Source organism: Scatophagus argus, chromosome 21 (assembly GCF_020382885.2).
Source record: "Scatophagus argus isolate fScaArg1 chromosome 21, fScaArg1.pri, whole genome shotgun sequence".
In the NCBI taxonomy this organism is placed as follows: Eukaryota; Metazoa; Chordata; class Actinopteri; family Scatophagidae; genus Scatophagus; species Scatophagus argus.
Window position 1 is genome coordinate 5,219,996 of NC_058513.1, and position 12,378 is coordinate 5,232,373.

At 40.6% G+C, this 12,378-nt stretch overlaps 1 long non-coding RNA gene across 1 annotated transcript in view; it reads left to right on the forward strand.

Annotated features, from left to right (window-relative positions):
• The first annotated feature begins 639 nt into the window (after positions 1-639).
• LOC124052461 overlaps positions 640-12,378 on the forward strand; it is a 179,597-nt gene continuing 167,858 nt past the window's right edge. The window contains exon 1 of the long non-coding RNA XR_006842005.1: positions 640-753. This is a non-coding gene — a long non-coding RNA (uncharacterized LOC124052461). The remainder of the gene's footprint in view (positions 754-12,378) is intronic.

Here is a 12,378-nt window from a genome sequence, read left to right on the forward strand (position 1 = left end):
TAATGCTTTCTACACTCATCTGGGTATTTGCAGCTGGCAGCACCCCTAAACACAATACATAATAACTCCCAACAAAACACAGGAAGATATAAGACAAACTGTAATCAACAATGGAAAGAGTAGTATAGGCTGATTGGGCAAGGAAGTGAGGGCATCAGCTGGAGTATTTGTACAGAATGTATCCCCATAGTCAAGTCCTGTTGGATATGGTATATTGGAAAATGAATATTCTAAAGGAAGTTTCACATGAATGCTGTACAAAACTGAAGCTGGAAAGTAAGGGAAAGTTTGCCCAGGTTGCCGTGTGATAATTCGGTGATAACCTTTAACTCTTTCAACATGTGGAGAATTAATGTTTTCATTTGCCAGTGCTTTTAACACACCACATCATGTGCAATGAGAACAGAAACAGTAGAACATACAATCTGCTTCAGTCAAAATTCTAGTATTAAAATAACAGCCTTCAGAGACTAACTAGAGTGTGGAGGTGTTGCTGAGGGCAGAAGGTGGTTGATCTTCTGAGAAAAAGGTGACTGATCAGACTGGACATTCATAGGGTCAACCAGAAGGAGGCAGTAAAGTCAAGAATGCTAGCTGCTGCAACACCTCAAACAAGAAGAAGAATTAAAGGAAGAGGAACAATCCAAGGAAGGCCTTGTTCCATTAGTGCTGATAAACCCATGTTCACTGATTCTACTAATTAGTTCAGTCTTTGGATTTCTGTGGAAATACTGAGCAAAGTCAACCAATCAGGTAAGACAGAAGTTTTTTTCTCTTGGTTAAACTTTCATTTAGCCAAGAAATACATTTTCAGTGAGTTTTGTCTTGAATGTCATGTTTGCATTGACTGGCTTACATGTGTTTTAGAGGCTGGAGCAACATTTCAACATGTTTTAAGAGTTTGAGAGTAATGTCATGATTAACATCAAGCCATATTTTGCTTCCACTGCAAACATAACTCCCTCAGGCTGGGCTGCTATTACTATTATTTTCATAGTAGACCTCGCATTACCAAGCTTGTAATATTATAAGATGATGCAATATGATGAAAGACCAGTGCAGAATGGTCTTTAGATCAGGTATGTCTGAAGCATCTGCTAGTATAAACACTTCTGAATGTGTGTGTGCGTGTTCATCCCACCTCTCCCACTCCATGACTTGAATTTCATAGCTCTAGGATCTCATCCCTCAGCGTAAAACAAAAAAACAGAGACTACTGCTTTGGCAAGTCTTCCATCTTGTGCTCATATTATTCTCCATCCCTCTCTTCTCTCATCCCACTCCTCTCTTTAGTTTCTCTTTTGAGCTGTTGTGTCTGCCTTGCTGCATTCCCTGGCCGCTCTCCGATGTGAGCTCCTTGATTTCTCTGAGCCAGAATGTCCTAAAGTGCAACGTCCTATTAGTAAAAATGAGACGTGGGAGTCAGGCTACAGGAATGCTGCTTTTCCCCCAGACAGCCTATCAATTACCATGATGGAAAGTTATGATGATCACTGCACATGTAGAATCTTTGAACTAACTTTAGAAATCACACACTGTACTTGTCCTGGTCTTCTGTCCAGATAAAAATGTGATCAGTCTTCTGGATTGTGGATAAAATATTGTGTAGGATAGCAGCACAAGATGTTGGGGAAGGATTAAAGAGCATAACCTCAATCTAATATGAGAAAGGTTGGCTAAGGTTGTTTCCTCAAGTTTAATGAACTCATTCAAAGGTACCTGGCAAGGTAGGTACATGTGGGTGTATATATACAGGGTCAGCCAAAATAATGTATACACACAACAGGAAAAATTGTACAACAGTACACAGTGTTATCGTAATTTGAACAAATTTCAAAAGAGGTATCTGTATGTATAGAAGTACTTATGCAAATTAAATATTTGTTTTTCTTTTCCTGATGTGTGTATACATTATTTTGGCTGACTCTGTGTATATGTGTGTGTGTGTAGTCCAGAAGGTGGATTTGGTTTAAAAGACACAAGCATTTACCAGGTAGGGAGGGTCCAACAAAAGATACTGTTTGGATTGGGCTTACTGACTTCTACAGGACAAATACAGAGTAGGAACAATTTTACTTGAATAATTTCACAGCCAAAATGTAAAACATCACACCACCTTTCTGGAGTTTTGAGTACAGTTATCTATTTTCTCACTTTCTTTTTGAACAAACACAACCACAGTCATCTGCCTTTGAATTGATAGAACAGCTGAAGATGATCCAAGGATTTATAAAAGTGTAAAATTCTTTAAACATAAACAGTGTTGAATTAATTGCTGTCCTCATGGTTTCTGTCCTTCTGTAAGCCTAGCAAACTGAGGCAAGCCCTCGACAAAGTTATGTTCGATAGTCAGCCTTTATGTCAACTGTGCAACAAGTTTCATTTATATTATCTGTATCCAATATTTTCTGCAGATGATCTGGCCATGTTCCCAGTATTACAAGTCTTTCTAACATGTGCTTAGATATTCAGAAAACACTACAGGGTGATCCACTGCTGTAAATCATGACTTTGAGATTAGTGATAAGCCCCTTTTTGAAGGGTTGGGGAGCGATAATGCCGTGAGCTTTGGTGTGTGTGACAGGAAACCACTGAGTGCTGCCAGATACTGCTGATGACATCATAAAGGTTAACTCCCTGTCTAACAGACGAGCACGTGTCCTGAATATATGAAAACATATATACAAAGAGTATGACACGCACATTCTCTTATAACCCCATCCCTGTGCTTTACGGAGATTTTTAACACCATTCAGCTTGTTGTTTTAGGCAAAGTTAGCAACTGGCTGGTGAACGTAGTGAAGAATTAAGCCACTGAATGCACTGTAGTTATCCAAGCCAGCTAGCCATATCAGGCAGCACACAGGAGATGATGTACAGAACTAATGAGCAGATCAGTTCTTGTCTGTCAAGAAATATTTACAGCCCCAGTGAAAATACTCCACTGCAAGTCCTGCATTCTAAATCATACTTAAAAAAAGTATGGCATAATTAACAGAAAAATGTACTTAAAGCATCAAAGTATTCCTTTAGAAAAATGTTCCCTGTTTAATGTGCTCAAAAAAGCAGCCCTGGTTTCAGCTTTGTGACAATGTATTTCTAAGCTGAGGCAAGAGTTTATTTAGCTTAAGAAGCAGGAGAATTTTCTCCCCCTCAACCACCGATAAAGTAACACTTCATCCCTCAGTTTATCAGACATTTATATTGAAATTGCCAAATTTGGACATACAATGGTTTTAGAAGAATAAAATGGAAATAGTCAACTTTCAAACACTGGATTTTGTTAGGTGGATTTTTCAACTTTGGACAGAGCCAACTAACTCTACGTAGTTGGCTAAGCGAGGCTAAACACACTCTGAATCCATCTCTGTGCTGAATGCACAAACCAGTCATCCCATCTCACTCTTGGAAAAAAAAAAATCAAATAAGCATATTTCCCAGAATGTTGAACTATTTTTCAAGGTGGACAGATGCTTATAAAGAAGATAAAATCACCTTAATTAAATCAGCCAGCAAACCTGTTTATTTGCAGCACTGTGAAAGGTGTTTATTTATTGGTACAGAACAGCTGGTACTCCCCCCCCTTTCCCTTTATTCACTGTTTCCCCACTCCTTCTCCACATCCCCCTCTCCATGTGCTGCAGTGCACTAGGATGTTTGCAGAACAGCAGAGAAGGGATGATCTCCCTCTCTGCTGCCTTTACATCTGGATGCGTTGTGTTGAGCCTCCCAGCTCGGCCGACAGATAAGACCCAGTGATGGATACGAGGTGTCACCATCCAGGGCCTGGCCCTATCTGTTATAGTACAGCAGCCGTTTCATGTGGTGGCTCTGTATATGTGTGTGAGCTGGTTTTTTGTGTGTGTTCCTTGGCAAAGAGGATGGTTCACACATTGGGTCGGTGGGTGTGTGAGGCGAGTGGGTGTTTGGAGGAGCTGTGACTGGAAAGGGAAATTATTAGTGGGAGTAAAAAACAAAACAAAAAAAGAACAGCTGAGATAAAGGAAGATATAGGAAGACAAAGTTAAGAGAGACAGATGGAAGGAGGTGGAGCCCAGAGATTAAAAAGACAGCATGAAAGTTATAAAGCAGGAATTTGTTTTGACAGCAACATCTATTAGACTGGACATTATGATCCTTGCATTGTCATATATGTCAGCATTTTAATAAAACAACACAAAGACGGTATGCAAAACAAAGAAAGAAAACAGGCATCATAGTACAGTCACCTTGTTGATTACCTTGTAAATGAAATTAATGTTACTAAGAGAGTGTATTATGTACAGTTAATTTTTTTAACTGTAGAGTCTATGAAGAGACAGTCAGCAATAAAACCAGTATCTTGAGATGCAGCTGAATACTACTGTCTGAGTCACTCTCCTTTTAGCTCTGTTCTGGTCTCTACCAACGCCTGAGGGAAATATCTGGCTCTTGTGCTGCTTGACGCTCTGCTATGCTCACTAGCTAGTCGCTAACTCTGTCTGTTTTTCATTTGGCGGGGCGGCTTGTGTACAGTGGGTTCATCAGAGCTTCTTCACCGACAACAGCTGCCCGCTGGGACTGGAAATGAGGCCGATTAGAGCAATGAGAGTAGTTCAGAAATAAAAAGTAAAACAATAAACTGAAAGATGATATAAAGTTATGTAGAGGTGAGGGGAACTGCAGAGCTGGGTATTGATTTCATCAAAATACCGAGTGTGATACTGATGTCACATACAGTCAACCACGCACTACTCCCTCGCTCCCATTCATATTTTCACCTCTTATTAAACTGTCTATTAGGTGTAAACTATCAGAGATAGATCTGATCTGATCTAAGTTTCTCTGAGCATGCATATGTGCACTGTGGTTCTGTGTATTTTAAGGCTTTCTCGGACTTTGAGCCTCAGTCCTGGAGGACTTTGCAGTGCTGTCCACATTCATTTCTGCATTGCTGAAATGTTCTGCCACTGTGAAATAACTCATAGGGATTTAACAGTACTGGCCAGTTGTCAAGGCCCCAAGGAGCTCATAAACCTCCACATAATAGCAACCCCCCTGCACCACAACCCCCACCCAATTCACAAGCCACTAGAAAGATTCAAAACCCCCGATGGAACACTCAAGACCCCCATAAAGCTATTGACCAGTTCAGATGTGTAAGTTTCATGTCTGCGATCAAAAGAAGGTTGCTGGTTGGAATCCAAGAGGGGCTTTGTAAATCTAAAAGCATATGAAAAATTCCCAACCTGCGCCGCCTGCTCACGTAGAGTCACTTAGAATATAGCTAAGATGACACTTTATTTATCTGGCAGCTGCTAGCTCTGGCCGATCTGTATGGGCATTCGATTAAGGTTGCATGCCTGATGACAGGTTTAAGGATTACAGGAAAATGAATATTTTTCTCTGGGTGTTATTTGGTGCAGCAGAAAACCATGTGACATATTACAGACAGCTCACATTTATGTGTTTGGACTTTGTGTTTCTGATTCTGATACTTAATGCCTGCAATACTGGTAATCAAAGAAGTGAAACTTTTGTACTCACTAGAAGTTGCACAGGATAGGGATGGCAACCGGTGGGTAATGCAAAGGCAGACTCATTATATTCTGTATGACACTGAGTGAAATGTCTCTATATAGAGAGAAAAATGTAGCTCCCCTGCATTCATCTGATCTTCAGTCTCTGTATATTTTAAAGTTTTTACATGCAAAGCATATTAGGCACTACTTTACTATTAAACTAAGAAGAGGTGCCTAAAGTACCTAATCCTGGCTATGCACTGACAAATTCCAAGATTCAGTAAGAACGTCCAATAATACAGTGTATTATTAATCATATGCCACTCTGGAAGGAGTATTTCTTTTACTTTGGATACTGCAAGTACATGTTGCTGACTAAATTTACTCCTTTACTAAAGTAAAAGATCTGAATAGTTCCACCACTGTATCCAACCAGATGGAGAGTTGAAGATAGAGATACTTAGAGACTGCACATTTTGTCAGCAATGCTAAGTAAATATATAAAAGCCTGACCATGTTAACTAGTCTGACAGCAGCAACTGATGGTCTCCTTAGTGCTTCACTTCACAGATGCTTGTTTCCACAGGAGACCTGAGACCTTGTACTTCAACCTCCAACTGTTTGAGTGTTGTAAAATCTTCCACTCTGGCATTTTCACATTGATGTACACTCTTTGTTGGGATCAGAAGTGGCTTTTGGGAGGGCCAGGAGGTTCGTAAAGAGAGGTCAAATACAACCCACAAACACCCCCATCTGCCCCCAAACACACACACACACACACACACACACAGTCCAAGACCTGGTCCAGAAGGAAATGGGGAGGGTATGCACTCACAAGAGGTTAATTACCTACAGACATGGAGGCTTATTTATTTGTATGTGTGTGGTGTATGTGTGTTCATTGCTACAAGTAGTTATCTACTGGCATACTACATGATGTTTGACTACAGTATGTCAGAGTCATGCAGTAAAAGCAGCCCTGGAGCACCATAAAGCCAACTCTTACATTACATATTGTTGCCCCTCAGCTAAATCAGTAAAAACAATGCAGCTCTCCATTGTTTTTTAATAATGAGTTGATTTTCAGACTGAGGTTCACATTGTGTTTTTCATTTTCTCATGTTGCTGGATGGCAGCAGAAATGCAATTAAAGTCATTGTTTCATTAGGGCATGTTACCTGTGAGCAGGAATTAAAAACACCACAACACAGCTACAATACCATGTCCAGCATACACAGAAAGTTTTTTTTGTTACACACACACTCACATAATTAGAACCCCAGCAATTAGAACCTAATCAAAGTTTCCTTCATGCTTGTCAGCAATCTTTCCCACATACATTTTTTCACTCATTTATCTCTTTATGCCTGCATGCTTCAGCCATCCTCCATTTTCCAGAGTTGTTAGTCGGCATATTCTCCCTCTTTGTCTTTCTCCATCTGTCTGTTTTTCCCTCTGTGTGTCTCTATTGCAGGCTCTTGGTATCTAACACTCATTCTGTCTTTATGCAGTATTTTGCATTTGAAAAGACCACCCATGGGTTCAGGAGGGGGCAGATTCTTAGAGAGGAATTGGTTTAGAATATTAATTGTTTTCTCTTTTTTTCCCTGGGAAAACTGCCCACATTAACACCGCCTGCCACTTTCATTTAAGTCCTTGTTGTGCATTAATAAACTGCAGAACTGCAGTGCGGTGAAAATAAGCATGGCTGGGGAGATGTTCAGAGTGAATCAAGCTAGCTAGCATTGCTAAGTTGTGCAATTAGGTTCTACAACCCAGTCCAATGTTGTATTGTGCGTTTCTTTCATCTGTATAAAATGTAAAGAAGTTCCAGGAGTTTACTATGCATATTCTAAAATGCTGCTTGGAACAACTTGCGAAAAACAAGCAACAACTGGCTTGTTAGCGACTAGCTTGTTAGCAGTTTCTGTGAAAGTTTCCCATTATGTGTCTTTCCAAACTGATAGTCTTTTGGGAATGAACTCATCTAAATGACCTTCCTTGTTATTTTCAAAACTTTTTTTTAGCTGTCTTGCCTGCCTGTTCGCCCCTCACCACACCATGTTATTGCATCTACAGTGACCTCAGAGATTGATGAGATAAACATTTCTTCTCGACCCTCCCTTCCCCGCTCATACCGCACCCAGAGTTTAACCGGGGCCCTGTATGCCTGTATGTAATGCTCCATCTTTCAGATCTCACACTGCTCCAACAATGGTGCACTCCTTAATTGTCATCCGTATCAAGCCTATAACCAGACTACCCGTCTGTAAGGGTATCGGATGGTAATCAGCACGGCAGTCTACAGTTAGTGCTGTCACTCAGACCTCTGACGTCACTCTGACATGCCTGTATAATTAGTTCTGGTTCAGTTCCAGCTGACCTGCATTGTCACCCATGATCAGTGTCCTGCAAATGACTGTAAAGGGACGAACATTGTTCATTACAAGTTTGCAGTGTGGTAAATTGGAGTGTGTTGTGACGGAGGGGAAAGGGGTCCGGGCTGCTGTCCTGTCTGGAGTCTTAAATTTAGAAATCGTTTAGCATGATCATGGCATGTGATGGATTTTGAACTCAGGAATATCTACCTCTATATGTTTTTTAAGTAACCTCCTCTTATGTATTTTCCATTTCTACGTGTTCACCCAAATCACTCAGAAAAAAGACTTTGGTATACCAACTCAGTCTCCCAAACATTACTTTTATATAGTACTAAATGCATCACATGCTTTTGGAAAAATGCTATATTCTGTATGGATTTTGTTTTTTAAGCTGCGGTACGTTCATGTTTGGCACAGGTGACCAAAACCCTTGGTCAGGGAAAGATCATGGATTTGGTTCAACGTTGTGTATGAATATTTTGGTGTATTTAATATGTCTACCAGGTCACTTTGCAAATTTACTTAATTAAGAAAACATAAAACAAGTAGCGATACTTCTCTCTCAATGTACCGAATATGCTGTTGCAAAGTAGTATGTAATATACACTATATAGACAAATGTACTGGGACACTCTCAAATTCTGTGGAATTTGTGTTTCTGTTGTGGTTTTTGCTCATTCACGCTGTGGAGCATTTTTGGAGTCGGGCACTGGTGTTGGACAGGGAGGCTTGGCTCGCAGTCTCAGTTCCAGTTCATCCCGGAGATGTTTGATGAGGTTGAGGTCAGGGCTCTGTGTGGGCCATTTGAGTTCTTCCGTACCGGACTCATCCAGCCATGTCTTTGTGGATGTTGCTTTGTGTGCACAGTCATGCTGGGATGGAGGAAGGCCTTCCCCGGGCTGTTGCCGTGGGGTTGGAAGCATAGCATTGTCCAAAATGTCTTGGTATGCTGAAATATAAAGATTTGCTTTCACTGGAAGTCAGGGGCCTAGCACAACCTCTGAAAAACAGCCCCAAAAAGAGGTTTGTCTGGATACTTTTGTCTGTAAAGTATAGTTGTAAGGGCACATCACTGTGCAAGGAGATGATTTGAGTTTCCTTTGTTCCAATTTTAAGATTTCTGCCTCTACCTCAGTGCAAAGGAGGTTACGTGTGATGCTCACATTATTAAAAATCTTGACAATCCACATACTTTAGTGTGTATTTTTGTTGTAAATACTTAATGTTGAAGAAATGTTCCCAAAATACTGCACAGGTTTTCACATTTGGATGGACTGACAATTTAACGGCCTGACCCACAAAGGTGTTTTCACATATTTTGAATGATTAGATGTTGTAGATGTTGATGTGGTTGGTTGTCCTCTGTTACAACAGTACCTGGCTTCAAGATGGGAGATACATACTGTAACACCTTTGTTATTCTTACTGGTTCATGTAAATCCAGTACTGTTCCACCAAACCTTGAGCGAATGCCCATGTTGGTGTGCAGAACCTTTCAGATCTTATTTCACTGGTGAAATCTCAGTCCTTCACCAAATAGAACCTGATTCAGTACAATGTGGCCTTTTGCTTAGTTTTGATCATGTAAAACTCACTGCGATAGCAGTTTGGCTGAGGCGGTGCTCATGCCTCTGATGTGACGTGACTTGTCTGCTTGGCTGTCTGCAGTGGAAAACATCCATCTGAAACATGTCATCTGTCCTGTGCTTGTTACTACCATTTCCCCTGTCATGCAAGCGCTGCAGAGACTGATAGCTTTTTCAGATGGGACGATGTGCTACTTGCTCCCGACCACAGTTGGCCTACGCTCCACCTTTTGATATCCTGCCATCTGTCTTTCGCTCTTGTTTACTCTGGTATCCCACCTCTCTTCTCTTACTTCATCTTCCTTTCTCTCTCATTCCTCCAATAACTGAGGAATGCATATTCTTTAAAGCACAAAATGAGATTTTCATGTAGAAGTTGGGCTGAAAAAACAAATATCTGCGGTAGCTATCTGTATTCTGGTCATACTGTAATATGCAACTTTTCCTGATGTGTTTGGTGCCTTAAACAAAGTTACATTGGGTTGAACAATGCTCTGCTACAGAGCATGCAATCTTCTTTCGGTGCTTGCTTTTGTTTGTCAGAGTTGAGTAGTGAGCATAAAAGAAATGTTGAAAGTCTATTTCAAATTGGGCTTGATAACCTTTAATGTTTTGTCCCCTTGGTCTCTTTAGTTGTGAAGTGTCACCGACCAGCCAAGTTGGTAAAGTGTGCTACTTACTCACAGTATATAATATGGTGTCTCTGAGGTCCTCAAATTACAGTCCTAGGGTTTGGAACCACCAGCATGCAAAAAGCAGACTGTATCTTTAATCAGCCAGCTGATGTTGCATGACGGAGAAGTAGTCACATTACAGTATGATGATCCATACAGTGTAACATTTGAATGCCTTATTTAAAAGTGCCTGTAGTTGCAGCAGGAACTTAAGTTATGCTGCTATGCAGTTAAACTAGTTCACGCACAAAGTGTAAGGTTTCATAGCCGTTAACAAAACAAGTTTAACTATGGGGGCATGAGGACATCAGTAGATGTTTTACATGGCACTGTGATACAGTATCAACCTAATGGATAGGGCAAAAGCAGTGGGAGAAGAGCTGACAACAAACCAACTAAACAGAGCCAATCAGATCATCTCATACCAATGCTTTGTCACACCCTTTTTGTCACACAAGATACGTTTTAAGCAGCTGATGCGCCAAGCCTTCCTGCCAAAAAGCCATTCTGACACATGATTAACTTGAAACAGCACTTCAGTTCAGTTTAGGCACAGAAAACTACGTGTCTTTTTGCTTTCACAAGGGACGAACTCTGGTCTCCTGGGTGAAACAAGGGTACCTTCTGCCCCTGAATCAGACATGAAGGATGTGCAAAAATAGTGGTATGAGACTGGGTTCATTATGCAGTCAGTTCTTCTGACCTCTGTCACCTTTCTGACCGGCACATGTTGTTCTCAGAGAGAGTTTCCGTGTTCTCGCAGTGCTGTATCTTGTTTCTGCAGCATTTTTGTTTACATGACAAGAGCCTGTAGACAAATCCATTTTCCAACAGCGCCGATCTGTTGGCACATGGGACCTCAGAATGTAGAATCATAGCAGTAACAAAAAGGTCTGGTAGATCTATAGCTCTCAGCTGACCATAGTTACCAAACCTCTGCTGTTGTTGTTCAATGAGTGCGATAACCAAATACATTTTTAATTCCTAACAACTCCTCATGGAGGTGCTGCTGGAAGGCTGCAGTCCATCAGCAACCATTAGTTGCAGTACAGTACAGAGCCAGTCTTGGCTGTATCTCCATCTCTGTCTTCGTCTCATGTTCAAGAGCTGCCTCCAACGAGTATGAAAACATTGTGTCGCCTAACACATAATCCACATCATAGGAAAATGGTGTTTGGTCCCCCGGCAGCGTGACATCACTCAGTGTTTCCCCTCCTTGACCTTTGTCAGATGCCAGACTTGAGGGGAGGGGTCTGCTGTTGAGCAGCTTGTGCCCACTCAGATATTCTAATATTTCATCAACGGAAGAAGTATGCAGCATGTTAAGTGTTTTGTTGTTGCTTTTCACTTGTTCTTCAGTTAAGATAGTTTTAGCTATGCAACGGATGCTGTGCTTGAAAGGACACCAAAAACAAATGCACAGCTCCATAATGGGTAACTCATTCAATATTCGGTGCAAGTTTCCCCTCTGTCAGCTCCCCAAATGTTAAGCAGTTCTGTTGTCAGTGTCACGTAAGGGTCAAGGTCTGTAGAACTTTACAGAAGATCCAACTTTTGTAAGACTTAATCTCAAATGTAAGAAATATTAAATATATTTATATGTATTTTCAGGTGATGTCAGTTTTATTTATAAAGCTCAACATCACATATGTGAGTCCGCGGCTTCTTGGTAGACCCTATTTCCTGTCTGTCTCTATGCTGTCAGCTGCCAGGCAAAGGCAAAATTTCCACATGTCTATTCCCCTTTCAAAACTATTTAAAACAATTGTATTCTGAGTTCTGTAGGTAGTATTGGTACCTAGGACGTTTTAAGAAAGGCCACCTAACTATTCCTTATAGACATTAGGAACTTTGGTTTCGCTGTGTTGCCAGGCACCTTGGAAGCCTTGTTATGCAGGTGTTCCTAGATTTATTTGTTTGTTATAGGTAAATTTAAGGGCAACTGAAACTAAAGATTATTTCGTCATCAGTGAATCTGCTATTGATTTGTTTACCATTAAATACATCAGAAAAAAGCAGAAATTGTCAGTTTTGAGAAGGCAGAATTTTTTTTTAACATTTTTATCAGCAAATTAATTTTCTAGTGATTGTGTGATTAATGAATTGACAACTTTATACATTCATCACACTGTCTTAGTATATTTTGTTTATTGAAAAGTTGGCAGTAATGAGATCTTAGCAGACAGCAGACCTCTGACATGGGCTCAAACAAATGGTAAAAGCTACAAAGCTGATA